Below are 15,803 nucleotides of genomic sequence, written 5' to 3' on the forward strand. Positions count from 1 at the left end.
TCAGCATGTAATTGCAATTTGTTCCTGTTCGCGGATGACTCGGCTCTGCTGGTCTCTGACAGGGACATATTGCAGGTGGAAAAAGCGCTAAGCACTGAACTGAGTAGAATCTGCATCTGGGTAGCTGACAATAAACTATCAATACACCTAGGTAAAACTGAAACCATCCTATACGGATCCCCATCTAAACTCAGAAAGGCTGTAAATTTTAAAATAAAAGTGGGTAACATTAATATCACAAGAAAAGAGGATATTACATACCTGGGCTCCATCTTAGAGGCAAATCTTTCCGGAGATAAAATGGCAGCAAAAGTAATCAAAAAAGTGAACCATAAAACTAGATTTTTGTACAGGATATCCTCACTTGTCAGTAAAAACACACTGAGGACCCTATCAGGAGCTCTCATTCAATGTCACTTCGACTATGCCGTAACATCATGGTACTATAGAACCACAAAGGCCCATAAAACAAGACTCCAGACAGCCCAAAATAAACTGGTTAGGCTTCTGCTAGGCCTCAACCCTAGGACACATCTAACCGCTGCACATTTTTTGAGCCTTGATTGGCTACGAGTAGTTGACAGAGTGCAGCAGCTTGCACTGGGCCTAGTCTTCAAGATACGCTACACCACAAAGACACCCAAGTACCTGTCAACATACTTCCAAAAAGTGAACAACGTCCACACTTACAACACCAGAGGAAGCTCCACGAACCACGTTCAACCGCGTTGCACCACAAACAAGGGTTTAAACTCGTTTGCAAACTATGCAGTAAAGATGTGGAACGCCCTTCCTATAATCTTAAAGGAGTGCAAAACACTGCCCACCTTCAAAACCACTCTCAAAAAACATTTACAGGAGGCTGCAATCCGTAACTGGACCCTCTAAAACAAAAATCAGATTAAAAAACCCGAACTACCCACTGTACATACTTTGTGTTTTGTCCCCCGCCCCTACCTGTGGTGTATGCCCCCACCTGTCCTACCCGCTGTACATACCTTATGTTTTGTTGTATTGTTCTTCCCATGATGGATGTACGTTTATCTTGTAGATAGTAATAGTTATTTGTCTGTATTATCATGTAGATAGTACTAGTTCTTTTCTTATGTCTGTCTTACATGTAACGATGAATTGAAAATCAAGGACCCCAATTGAAATAAGCCAGTGGCTTTCTTGGGTTTTTATCCTCTTAGTTTGACCTTGTATGTAATATGTACTTTCATGTACCTACTTCTGCAAACATTCTAATAAAGTTTTCAATCAATCAATCAATCAATCAATCAATCAATCAATGTAGTGAAGGTTTAAGAAGTATCTGTCTATACCTGCCAGTCTGTCCCCCTGTCTATCTGCCTGCTTGTCTGTCTGTAATCATGATCATGTAAATCCTGACTTGCAATTACATGAGATGTAATATTATTATTATTATTAATTAAGTTTGCAATTCGCTTGACATTTTATGGAAATGGCTCTAATGTTTGTCATAGCAAATAATTAAGCAATAGCTCACTTCAGGCCGTGGTATACGACAATGTGTTTAAAATGTTGTACACATCGTATTGATGGTTGATCACTTTCAGGCAGATTAAAAGTATAGGTCACAGATGTGTATAGATACACACATGGTAGACAAAGATCAACGTCTACTACTGTTTAAATGAATACCAAAAAAAGACCAGTAAGGCATCAGATCAGGTGCAGAATAAATATTTTCCACTCAGCTCAACTAGTTCTAATGTACTTCAATATCGACAGAATTATGGCTGGAAATCTTCGGCACAGACGCGCTGAGCAACACCGCCTCTCTCAAGCAAAGAAAACAATGCCCTACTAGATCGGCATATTATGGCTACTACTTGCAACATACTCACCGAACTGGCCATTCTTGGGGCCGCGCGTTGCCGCTATTTCATGGAGAATTAGTTTTAAATGAAAGGACAGAGAAGTGTAGATGGCTGATGGCGGACATGGTCTCTTAATACATGCAAGAGTTTTTTATTTATTTTATTTAATCAAACTAACTAATCGATGTGCATCTGGACCGTCGTAACACTTATTATTATTATTATTATTGTTGTTGTTTGTAATTATGATTGATTATTATTGTTGTTGTTGTTGTTGTTATGATTGATTATGATTATGATTATGATTATGATTATTATTATTATCAACTAGAGCAATGCCTCAGTGTGTGTCATGATGTTGCTATGGTGATAAGGGGTGGTGATGTCACAGTGGGGTCAAGACAAAACTGAGTGTCAAAGTGTCAAGTGGTCATTATTGGAGAAACTTCCAACAGGTAAGGTCATATTACTTTACCTGTAGAATAGGTGAATAGAGGAGGTGTATAGTTTGATGTATAGTGAAGGTTTAAGAAGTATCTGTCTACCTGCCAGTCTGTCCCCCTGTCTATCTGCCTGCTTGTCTGTCTGTAATCATGATCATGTAAATCCTGACTTGCAATTACATGAGATGTAATAATATTATTATTATTAATTACGTTTGCAATTCGCTTGACATTGTATGGAAATGGCTCTAATGTTTGTCATAGCAAATAATTAAGCAATAGCTCACTTCAGGCCGTGGTATACGACAATGTGTTTAAATGTTGTACACATCGTATTGATGGTTGATCACTTTCAGGCAGATTAAAAGTATAATAATAATAATAATAATTTATTAGATTTATATAGCGCTTTTCCGAGGCTCAAAGACGCTGACAATATGGGAAAAACGGAAAACACAGAAACAACAAGCAACAGATAACATGAGCACATAGAACACAGAGTTAACGAACGGGGAAGGGGAGGTTGTATGCATGTCCATGGGGGGAGGGGGGTGGCAGGGTTAGGGGAGATGGTTAGGGGTAGGGGAGGTTGTATGCATGTCCAGGGGGGGGGGGGGGCGGGGGTGGCAGGGATGGGGGAGATGGCTAGGGGTAGGGGAGGCTGTAGGCATGGGAGAACAGGTAGGTTTTGAGGTGGGATTTAAAAGTGAGGAGTGAGGGTGAGTCTCTGAGTGGTTGAGGGAGAGAGTTCCAGAGGCGGGGTGCGGTTCGTGAAAAGGCACGGTGACCGAAACCTTTGAGTTTTGAGGGTGGGACAGTGAGGGGAACAATGGATGAGGATCGGAGGGTACGGGTAGGGCGGTGGGGGAGAAGGAGGTCAGTCAGGTAAGGGGGGGCCAGGCTATGGAGGGCTTTGTATGTGAGGATGAGGACTTTGAAGTGTATACGTTCTTTAATGGGGAGCCAGTGGAGAGAGTGGAGGACAGGAGTGATGTGGTCACGGGAGCGGGTGTTTGAGAGGAGGCGTGCAGCAGAGTTTTGGACCATCTGGAGTCTATGGAGGGAGCGGGAGGTGATGCCGGTGAGTAGGGAGTTGCAGTAGTCGAGGCGGGAGGAGATGAAGGCGTGGATGAGGGATTCAGCAGCGGGGGGGGGGGGGAGGCAGTGTCTGATTTTTGCAATGTTTCGGAGGTGGAAGTAGGATGTCTTGACAATGGAACTGACGTGGGGATCGAATGAGAGGGTGGGGTCCAGAATGAAGCCGAGGTTACGAGCCAGGGGGGAGGGGGTGATGGTAGTGTCGTCAATGGTGAGTGTGATGGGTCCGGTTTTATTGAGGGTGGATTTGGTGCCGATGAGGATGACTTCGGTCTTTTCACTGTTCAGTTTGAGGAAGTTGTGTGTGAGCCAGGTTTTTATTGCGGAGATGCAGGTTTCGATGTGAGTGAGGGGTGGGTTCTGGGTGGAGTTTGTGGTGATGTAAATCTGTGTGTCATCGGCGTAGCAGTGGAAGTCCAGGTTGAATTGGCGGATGATGTGACCGAGGGGGAGTGTGTAGCAGAGGAAGAGCAGGGGGCCGAGGACTGAGCCTTGTGGGACCCCCTGTGTGACAGAGGAGGAGGAGGAGGTGTGACCGGAGAGGGAGATGAACTGGTGTCTGTTGGTGAGGTAGGAGGTGAGCCAGTCCAGGGCGGTGCCCTCAACACCCAGTTGGCGCAGCCTTTGAAGGAGGATGGAGTGGGACACTGTGTCGAAGGCTGCGCTCAGGTCTAGTAGAACTAGGATGTTGAGGGCACCGGAGTCTGCAGAGGTGAGGAGATCGTTGATTACTTTGACCAGGGCTGTTTCAGTGCTGTGATGTGGGCGGAAGCCAGATTGAAGGGGTTCATACAGTTTGTTGGATTGGAGGTGGGAGTGAAGTTGGGCAGCGACAACGCGCTCTAGGGTTTTGGAAAGGAATGGTAGGTTGGAGAAGGGGCGGTAGTTGGAGAGATTGGCTGGGTCAAGAGTGGGCTTTTTGAGAATGGGGGTGACAGCGGCAAGTTTGTAGGTTGAGGGAACGTGGCCTTGGGATAGTGACTGATTGAAGAGGGCAGTGAGGTGGGGGATGAGGGCAGGGAGGCAGGCCTTGGTCAGGGTGGTAGGGAGGGGGTCGAGGGAGCAGGTGGTTGTTTTGGAGGCGGTGATGATAGTAGTGTCAGGAGGGGGGAAGATGACAGCAGGGGGGGGGGGGTGGTGGAGTTGGAGATGGAGGCAGTCAGTGAGCTATTGATGTGGGAGATCTTGCTGTTGAAGGCGTGGAGAAAGGAGTTGCAGAGGTCAGGGGAGGAAGTTGTGTTGTTGTCCGGGGGTTGGAGTAGTGTCTTGACAGTGGAGAAGAGGGTGCGGGGGTTTCGATTGGAGGTGTTGATGAGGGTGGAGTAGTAGGCAGATTTGGCAGCTTGGAGTGCGTCACGGTAGGAGGAGATATGTTGCTTGTAGACTTCAGCATGGACAGTGAGGTGGGTTCTATTGTATAGTCGTTCAAGTTGGCGGCCGGTCTGTTTCATGGTGCGTAGTTCAGGGGTGTACCAGGGGGAGGAGGTGGTGAAGGAGACAGTGATGGTTTTCAAGGGGGCCAGTGAGTCAAGGGAGTCAGAGAGAATGGAGTTGAGTAAGGTGGCATAGTCTTCGGGGTTGGTGGGAGTGGAGTCAGTGGGGAGGGCAGAAGATATGGACTGGGATAGAGTGAGTGGGTTGACAGATTTTATGTTACGGAAAGAGATGGTGCGTTTGATGGGGTGGCGCGGTAGGGGCAGGGGGGCAGAGAAGAGGATGCAGTGGTGGTCAGAGAGTGGGAAAGGAAAAGGGTGGGGGTTGAATATGGGTAGGGAGGCAGAGCAGACAAGGTCGAGTGTGTGGCCTTTTACATGGGTGGGGAAGTTGATGTGCTGGGTGAGGTGGAAACAATCAAGGAGAGAGAGGAAATCAGAGGTGAGGTTGGAGTTGGGTTGGTCAACATGGATATTGAAGTCACCGGTGAGTAAGAGACGGGAAGAAAGAAAGGTGAGTAAGAGACGGGAAGAAAGAAAGGTCACAGAAGGTCACAGATGTGTATAGATACACACATGGTAGACAAAGAGCAACGTCTACTACTGTTTAAATGAATACAACAAAAAGACCAGTAAGGCATCAGATCAGGTGCAGAATAAATATTTTCCACTCAGCTCAACTAGTTCTAATGTACTTCAATATCGACAGAATTATGGCTGGAAATCTTCGGCACAGACGCGCTGAGCAACACCGCCTCTCTCAAGCAAAGAAAACAATGCCCTACTAGATCGGCATATTATGGCTACTACTTGCAACATACTCACCGAACTGGCCATTCTTGGGGCCGCGCGTTGCCGCTATTTCATGGAGAATTAGTTTTAAATGAAAGGACAGAGAAGTGTAGATGGCTGATGGCGGACATGGTCTCTTAATACATGCAAGAGTTTTTTATTTTTATTATTTAATCAAACTAACTAATCGATGTGCATCTGGACCGTCGTAACACTTATTATTATTATTATTGTTGTTGTTTGTAATTATGATTGATTATTATTGTTGTTGTTGTTATGATTGATTATTATTATGATTATGATTATGATTATTATTATTATTATTATTATCAACTAGAGCAATGCCTCAGTGTGTGTCATGATGTTGCTATGGTGATAAGGGGTGGTGATGTCACAGTGGGGTCAAGACAAAACTGAGTGTAAAAGTGTCAAGTGGTCATTATTGGAGAAACTTCCATCAGGTAAGGTCATATTACTTTACCTGTAGAATAGGTGAATAGAGGAGGTGTATAGTTTGATGTAGTGAATGTTTAAGAAGTATCTGTCTACCTGCCAGTCTGTCCCCCTGTCTATCTGCCTGCTTGTCTGTCTGTAATCATGATCATGTAAATCCTGACTTGCAATTACATGAGATGTAATAATATTATTATTATTAATAAAGTTTAAAATTCGCTTGACATTTTATGGAAATGGCTATAATGTTTGTCATAGCAAATAATCATGAATCACTCATATCAGATTATTATTATTTTATACCCCACACCTGCCCCTTTACCTCTGTCAAAACTATGACGTGACGAATAGAAACACAGTGGAAACAGACTGTCTGCGTAGCATCAACAGTTGAGTAATAGTGACCTGCAATGGATGAACATGGATTTATGCCGATTATGATACTATGATAACACTGCAACTTAAAGTTATAAAAATGTATTTATAAAACGGATGGGTGAAATCAAGCAATCTGATTGGTTCATAGCCGTGGTATATTGAGCGTATCACAGTTCGAAATGAATACGCCTGTTTCACGGTCAACATTCCAAATATAACAGACTTTTAATTCAATCTCAAGGACATTTTATCAACTTAAAAAAAATTCAAAAAAAATATCCTACGCAAAGTAACCATGTAGATTCCCAATATGTGGTCTGTTTATCAAAATAAAGCCTGTTTGAAAATGTGTCGAGACGTTTTCGGAGTGCCCTGCCTGCGTCCACTACAGCCGCGCGCTGTGACAACAGCACTTGTCAGCGTTCCAAATCCGTTACAAAATATCAAACACATACCATACTACAATCCATTACAAACTAACAAACGTTTCTGAAGCTAGGTAAAATATATGGAAATGGAAACATTTCAGGTGAATTTTGACCTCCTGGGTGGCCTAACTATGGAGGAGTGGTTAGAGTGCTCTCCAGGTAAAGTTACACATAAACGGCGACATACCGAGATAACTGTTTATTTCAATAAATGTCCTGTACTGGTACAGGGCACGAACCTCATCTCCAGTCTGCGCGCGTGAACAAAAGACGCTGGGCGCGTGATAGAAAATGCAACTGTGTAGTGACTACATTATGGGTTCATGTTCTCCTCTTACTGTTGGTTGTGTAGTGGGAGGGAACCAGTTCTGGCACTAGGGGCAGAGGGGAGGATTATTAACGTTGCACCTTCCTGTTTAGATACACGAGTTTTGGTAACCATTTTCTGGTCCTGTACTGAGAGTACAAGTTGTTGTTTTGATTAAACAGTTATCATTACGTTGCCTACGTCTTTCCTTTTTCCTCCGGCACTACACTGGTGACCCGACGTGGATTTTTGTTAACGTAATTGTGTACAAAAACCAGCGACGAACATTACAATCCTGCAAAATGTCCGGGCGAGGAAGACGTTCAAACCAGCGGCAGCCATCACCATCCCCTGTCAGGGTAACGCGTGGTGCGCACACTCCCACTCTCAAGCTACCAGAGTTCTGGGAAACAACGCCTGCTGCATGGTTTGCTATTGTAGAGGCACATTTCAATAAAAGTGACATCGATGACGACGACGACCGGTACAACCATGCTGTGGCAATGTTGGGCAGCTCCACCGCAGCTCGAGTGGTAGGTTTTTTGTCTGCTCCCCCGACGACGAACAAATATGAGCGCCTCAAGGCCCTGCTTCTAGAGACATTTGAACTGTCCACTGCGGAGAGGGTGCGTCGCCTATTTGCCATGTCGGACTTGGGTGACGAGAGGCCTTCTGCGAGCATGGAGAGGATGCTAAACCTGCTCGGTACAGAAGACCCCATGATCCTCTTCACAGAGCTGTTCATGCGCACATTGCCAGCTCAAGTTAGGATGGCGCTGGCCAACACCGCCATCATGGAGCCCCGCGCCCTGGCCAGGGAGGCGGACCGGTTCGTCTTGGCCATGCCTCAACGGTCCCCCGACCTGCTCGCTCCCGCGGCCGCCCCGCCACCCGACCGTCGCAGGAGAGCGAAGGATGACGCCAGACCTTCTGGCCAGCAGGGTAACGCTGCGGGCCATTGTTTCTACCACGCCACTTTTGGCGCCAAGGCCAAACGGTGCCGCTCACCCTGCACCTTCGGACCGACGGGAAACGGCGGGGCCGGCGCTCAGTAGTGGCCCTGAGCGCTGGCGTCACCAACAGGCTGCTCTTCATACAAGACACCGCCTCTGGTCGCAGTTTCCTTTGTGACACAGGTGCCCAGTGGAGCATCATTCCGGCAGAGAGATCGGATATGGCGAAGGAGGAGCGTGGTCCGCAGTTGGCAGGCGCGGACGGCACACCTATCTGCTCTTACGGCACTAGGGCGGTGGACGTGTGCTTCGGAGGGCAATGTTTTTCGTGGGATTTTGTCATAGCGGCTGTCACATTTCCCCTCCTTGGTGCGGATTTTCTGTGCGCCCACAACCTGTTGGTGGACGTGGGGAACAGGCGCCTGGTCAACTCACAGACTTTCGCTTCATTCGCCTGTACGCAGGGGGAGGCGGTCTACAGCGGGTGGTCCAATACGCTCGCCGAAAGTGACCAGTACCTTCGGCTGCTCGCCGAATTCCCCGACCTTACCAAGCCCACCTTCTCCGCGCCCACGGTGAAACACGGAGTGGAGCACCACATCGAGACCGAGGGGCCTCCCCTCCACGCCAGGGCCAGGCGCCTCAACCCGGAGAAGCTGGCCATCGCCAGGGCGGAGTTTGCGCATATGGAGCAGGTGGGCATCGTTCGGCGCTCGAGCAGCCCCTGGGCGTCTCCCCTGCACATCGTCCCTAAGTCAGACGGCGGGTGGCGCCCATGTGGGGACTACCGCCGCCTCAACGACGCGTCCAAGCCTGACCGCTACCCGGTCCCACATGTCCAGGACTTTTCAGCGAACCTGGCAGGCAAACGCTTCTTCTCCAAAGTGGACCTGGTACGGGGGTACCATCAGGTGCCGGTGCACCCCGAGGACGTCCCTAAGACGGCCGTAATCACGCCATTTGGGCTCTTCGAGTTTCTGCGGATGCCGTTCGGCCTGAAGAACGCGGCGCAGACCTTCCAACGCCTCATGCACTCGGTGCTCCGGGACCTACCATTCCTCTTCGTCTACTTGGATGACATCCTCGTCGCAAGCACCACGGAGGAGGAGCACCTGTCCCACCTCCGGGCCCTTTTCACACGGCTCAGCCAACATGGGCTGATTGTCAATCCGGCGAAGTGTGAGTTCGGACGGAACACCATCGACTTTCTCGGGCACCGGGTCTCCGCAGAGGGGGTGACCCCCCTCCCCTCGAAGGTAGAAGCTGTCGCTGCTTTCCCGCGCCCCAGCACAATCAGCGAGCTCAAGGGGTTCATCGGGATGGTAACCTTCTACTATCGCTTCCTCCACCACATCGCTCACATCCTGCGGCCTCTGTACGATGCCCAGAAGGGCAAGACTCTGAAGCAGCCGGTGGACTGGACGGCGGAGCGTGTCAAAGCCTTTCAGGACACCAAGGCGGCCCTGGCCCGCGCTGCCATGTTGGCCCACCCCTCGCCCTCGGCACCCACTGCTCTCACCACGGACGCCTCTGACTTTGCTGTGGGAGCGGTGTACGAACAGTGGGTTGGGGACGCCTGGCAGCCTCTTGCATTCTTCAGCCGCCAGCTGTCTCCCAGAGAGCAAAGGTACAGCACATTCGACAGGGAGCTCCTCGGGCTGTGGCTTGCTGTCAGACACTTCCGTTTTTTACTGGAGGGCCGCGAGTTTACGGCCTACGTGGACCACAAGCCACTCACGCACGCCATGTCCAAGGTGGCGGAGCCGTGGTCCGACCGCCAACAGCGCCAGCTCGCCTACATATCCGAGTTCACCACAGACATCCAGCACGTTGCTGGGAAGTCCAACCAGGTCGCGGATTGTCTCTCCAGGGCGGTGGTTGGTGCGGTCCAACTGGGTTTGGACTACGCGCGCATGGCTGCAGACCAGGCCGCCGACCCCGCCGTCCAGGCTCTCAAGTTGTCGGACACAGGACTGCGCCTAGAAGAGGTGGTTTTCGGTGACGCAGGGGCCACGCTCCTGTGCGACGTCTCCATGGGTCAGCCACGACCGGTGGTCCCCGCCAACTGGAGGCGCCCCGCCTTCGAGGCGATACACGGCTTGTCTCACCCTGGTAGGAAACCGTCCTCACGGCTGGTGTCAGAGAAATTCGTCTGGCATGGGCTCAAGAGGGATGTGAGGGCCTGGGTTGACACGTGCATCGCCTGCCAGCGCGCCAAGGTGCATCGACACGTCAAGGCCCCCCTGGAGCAGTTCTCTGTGCCTGAGCGGAGGTTCGATCATGTAAACGTGGACCTGGTAGGGCCGCTGCCCCCCTCGCACGGATACACCTATCTCTTTACCATGGTGGACAGGACGACTCGCTGGCCGGAGGCAGTTCCGCTCTCCTCAACGACAGCCCCCGACCTGGCCCGGGCGTTCATCGCGGTGTGGGTCTCCCGCTACGGCACCCCTGCTGATCTCTCCTCTGACCGTGGCTCACAGTTTACTTCAGAGCTGTGGGCAGCGGTGGCGGAGAATCTGGGGGTCAAGCTCCACCGCACAACCGCCTATCACCCGCAGGCGAACGGGCTCTGTGAGCGTTTCCATCGATCCATGAAGGCCGCCCTTCGAGCCAGCCTCACGGACAGCGACTGGCTTGACAAGCTGCCGTGGGTCATGCTGGGGCTCAGGACAGCGCCTAAGGAGGACCTCCAGTCGTCGTCCGCTGAGCTGGTGTTTGGACAGCCGCTGCGGGTCCCCGGTGACTTCATTCCCAAGTCAACGGAGCCCTGGTCCGCCGCCGCTCAGCGCGCCTCCCTGCTGGACAGCGCCAGGACCTTCGTCCCGGTCCCGACTACGCAGCATGGTGTCCCTACTTCGAGGGTGCCCCCGGAGCTGCACTCAGCGAGGTTCGTTTTCATTCGTCATGATGGCCACAGGACTCCACTACGTCCTCCTTATGACGGGCCTTTCCGTGTCATCGAGGCCGGAGCCAAGAACTTCATGGTTGACATGGGGGGTAGGCCTGAGTGTGTGTCCGTTGATCGCCTCAAACCGGCCCACTTGGACCTTGAACTGCCCCTGGACTTGGCCCTGCCACCGCGCAGAGGCCGGCCTCCAGTCCTACCTCCCCTGCCGCGCCCTGGCCATTCCCCCCTCCGACCCCGACAACCCCCCGCAGCTCGCGAGCCCCCGGTCGTCACTGCCCCCCGTCCTTCCCTGCAGGAGGACGTGATGGGCGATGTCACACCTCCTCCCGCACCTCCTGACTTTACCTACGATCGTAGGGGCCGGGCCATACGCCCTCCTCGCCGTGAGGATTTCCAATATTGAGGTGAACACTGGGGGGGCTGGTGTAGTGACTACATTATGGGTTCATGTTCTCCTCTTACTGTTGGTTGTGTAGTGGGAGGGAACCAGTTCTGGCACTAGGGGCAGAGGGGAGGATTATTAACGTTGCACCTTCCTGTTTAGATACACGAGTTTTGGTAACCATTTTCTGGTCCTGTACTGAGAGTACAAGTTGTTGTTTTGATTAAACAGTTATCATTACGTTGCCTACGTCTTTCCTTTTTCCTCCGGCACTACAACTGACACTTAGGGCTTTCACACCGGCAAAGAACCGTGCCGGTTCGCGTTCGCGTTCGGAAACCTCTGAACCTTGGTGCTGTCTGGCGAACGAGCCCGCGTTCATACCAGTGTAACCTGAACCATCCGCGTTATCAACGCTGGGTGATGAAGGGGCGGGATAAACAAACATTTCACAACTAGATGGCAGCTACTTCACTGGAAATGAAGATAATATCTTCCACTACAGTATCTGAAATAAACAACATTTTCTGTGAAACAAAAACAAAAGACACTTTCTACACGCGTTCTTTTACTAATCAGCTGCTCCGTTACTGGAATAGAAATGGCTTACGAAATTCGCGTTCGCGCATGTCCGCGCGCGTGTGCGTGTGTGTGTTTGCTGAGCATGTGAGGAAGATAGAGAGAATAATGACACTTTTGATATTGTTTTGGATTGTCGTGTATTTTCATGCTCTGTAACCATAGCAATGGCCCTCTAATACACACAATGGCCTTTTGACATGCATGTGCAGAGGCTGTAATATCATCATGGATAGATATAATTGCATTAGGGCCCGAGCCAGCAAGACGCCCATGGCATAAATTGCATTAGAATTGTATTAGACCATAGGGTGAATTGCATTAAACCAACGCAGAGTACATTATCTGCCTTCAGGTATGGCAGATAATACACAGCAAAGGATCCTTAATAAGATAATAACATCCTATTTACAGGACAGAAAATGACCTCACCTACTATGATCTCACTGGCAAAACTTTGTATCTGACCAAATTAAAATGACGTGGACTCTGTTTTGATTGGCTCAGCGACAGTGACAGGGGGGGGTATAAAATCCTGTACACAGATGGGCTCTCTCTCTTTTTCTTCATATCCATATCTTTGACTTAATATCCTGTGACCGATTCGGACCACCAGCTCCATTGAGGGGCCATGCTGTGTAACCTGCTTTTTTGAATAAACAAGTCTTAAATTTGCTCAAGAACTCTTCTTCATTTTTAGCAGTAACAGATACCAAAATATACGAAAGGATCACTAATGATTAGATTTACATTAGATTACATTTTGTCTACTTCCTCCTTGCTGGTCTCTGCAGCCTAGAATAGGACACACCCTCTGACGACGTCACGGTTCGCGTTTTTGGTTCACCTGAGAACCACTATTTTTTGGTGCCCGCTGCGAACCAACTTTTCAGGTTCCGAACCAATTGAGCTTCGGTCTGAACGCGCCGGCCGGTTCCAGACTTGGTTTGCGAACGCGAACCGGCACGGTTCTTTGCCGGTGTGAAAGCCCTAACTGTGGAACAGAACAGGAGCTGCTGGATGGAATGCTGAGGAAGTTATTGTTCAGCACTCAGAACTCCACTGGTTACTAAGGTTACACAGGATGCTAACCTGGCTATGGTTACAGAGGATGCCAGATTCCAAACAAAACATTTTTTCTGGATTGCAGAACATTCCACTGGGACGTCGAGACGCCACATCTGATCTGCACCACGCTGCTGGGACCTCAACAACTGGAGAGTGACCCCGATCTATTTCCTCAAAGTGAGTAGCTGACCATGCCTTTGCTGTGCCCACCCGTTTTGCCTCAGACTTGTTTTGAAATTCACAAGCTGCACTGCTTGGTGCTACCGTGTTGGAAGCTAACTAATGTTTTCCTCCACACGCAAAGCCACAGTTAGCTAGTCCAAACTAAACAATGCTGCTACTGCCAATTTCTTGATCAAAGCAGGTTTACAAATCAGTTGTTTCTAAGAACACCTTGCTGCTTACTGCATGCCACTTAATTATTCCTGCCAACATCAAAACATGTCATTCACCGCATAATTCGCCTAATAGTGACCTGCAATGGATGAACATGGATTTATGACGATTATGGGAAGGAAATTAAAGTTGGGAAAGAGATGATGTCCTCACCCCCCCCCCCCCACACACACACACACAAATATCGTCAGCGTTTTCAACTGCTATGATAACACTGCAACTTAAAGTTATAAAAATGTATACAACAGTTAGTTCCGACCAAGTAATTTGATTGGACAAGAGGCATTCCATGAGTGCTGATATACAGTATAACACTGGGACTTTTAACTATATGTATCACTCCGCCACACAGATGTTCTACTAAATGACCGTTAATTAGACTACATGTTTGTGTTCAGGTTACTAGGCAACAGTCCATTTGAAGTTCAATAGAAGTGCAATAGAATCATACCTGTCAACCTTCCCGTTTTTCCCGGGATTCTCCCGTATTTTACCTTTCTTTCCCGCGGTGCTCCCGTTTAAATATTTTCCCATAAATGTCCCGTATTTTTAACCTATAATAAAATATAATTGAACACTTAATTGTTAGACGTTAGACGCATGCGCACAATCGCTATATCCATGTCAGAGTTGACGTGTCTGCGCTCGTTTCTTGGGCTGCGTTCGTAATTTTGCTCTGAGAGTGCCGGAACGCACACTAGGTGCAACGTCATAAAGGGACCAAGTAATTTGATAGGATAAGAGTTATTCCATGAGTGGTGATCAGATTTCCAGAGCGTTTTTACGAACGCAGCCTCGATTATCGCTGTTTTGAAATGATCGCTGGTAGCTTTGCGCCGCTCTTTTCCCATGGACATCATGGTGTCAAGTAATGTATAAATAAATGTGCTGAATTTAGATGCCCTTTTGTGTTTTCATGCAGGGATGTTCAAAGTATTTTACTTTCAACCAGGTATCTGATTCTAACCACCTGTAGTCACTTACTTAATGTAGGAACTGCTTAATTCTTGTTGCACTGAAGCAGGTGGTTGATTGACAGTGTATAGCTTTGTCTAAATGTAAGGGGTCTCCTATGGTTGTCTAGTGGTGATGTTAGGATTGACTGTGTGTACAGTCTAAATGTAAGGGGTATCCTATGGTTGTCTAGTGGTGATGTTAGGATTGACTGTGTGTACAGTCTAAATGTAAGGGGTATCCTATGGTTGTCTAGTGGTGATGTTAGGACTGACTGTGTGTACCCTTGTCTAAATGTAAGGGGTATCCTATGGTTGTCTAGTGGTGATGTTAGGATTGACTGTGTGTACCCTTGTCTAAATGTAAGGGGTCTCCTATGGTTGTCTAGTGGTGATGTTAGGATTGACTGTGTGTACCCTTGTCTAAATGTAAGGGGTCTCCTATGGTTGTCTAGTGGTGATGTTAGGATTGACTGTGTGTACCCTTGTCTAAATGTAAGGGGTATCCTATGGTTGTCTAGTGGTGATGTTAGGATTGACTGTGTGTACCCTTGTCTAAATGTAAGGGGTCTCCTATGGTTGTCTAGTGGTGATGTTAGGATTGACTGTGTGTACCCTTGTCTAAATGTAAGGGGTATCCTATGGTTGTCTAGTGGTGATGTTAGGACTGACTGTGTGTACCCTTGTCTAAATGTAAGGGGTATCCTATGGTTGTCTAGTGGTGATGTTAGGACTGACTGTGTGTACCCTTGTCTAAATGTAAGGGGTATCCTATGGTTGTCTAGTGGTGATGTTAGGATTGACTGTGTGTACAGTCTAAATGTAAGGGGTATGGTTTGTGGATGGTGGGGGGGAGGAGAGGATGACCCGGGGGTGCGCAGGGGGGATATCCCTTATTTTCCCTTATTTTTGGGAAAATATCCCTTATTTTCAAATCCCAATGTTGACAGGTATGAATAGAATCTAACTGTAAACTTAACAAATATTAATCTGGGGCTGCACACACACACACACACACACACACACACACACACACACACACACACGTTAATCATCTTATACATTCATCTTAATATTAATATTAAGTAGCCTGATCCCACGTCATCCTCTGACGAAATTACGCTTTACGTAGCCTACATTATTCGCCCCAATTCATCAAAGCAACGAATCCGGGTACTTTCCCCTCCCGTCATGTCCACGCCCCTTTTTGGGTGATAGAAGAGCAGAAGTTTTGACTGGTGGTCAATGGTGGAATTTCTGGTCTTCGCTACTTTAATCCGATAACATAAGAAAACCGTAGTGCTTTTTTACTCTAGCGAGAGTAACATAACTAGTGAAACAGATACCGGGTGAAACACAAACGACTGTATGTGTGACATCTTTAT

General features: G+C 48.6%; 1 protein-coding gene across 1 annotated transcript in view; it reads left to right on the forward strand.

Moving 5' to 3' along the window:
- Window positions 1-15,492: 15,492 nt before the first annotated feature.
- LOC308174873 (uncharacterized protein) overlaps window positions 15,493-15,803 on the forward strand; it is a gene marked incomplete at its 3' end in the record, with an annotated part of 7,310 nt that continues 6,999 nt past the window's right edge. The window contains exon 1 of the mRNA XM_080549983.1: window positions 15,493-15,803. This exon is cut by the window's right edge and continues 423 nt beyond it.

This window comes from Nansenia antarctica, assembly GCF_963989245.1.
Source record: "Nansenia antarctica genome assembly, chromosome: 20".
Lineage (NCBI taxonomy): Eukaryota > Metazoa > Chordata > Actinopteri > Argentiniformes > Microstomatidae > Nansenia > Nansenia antarctica.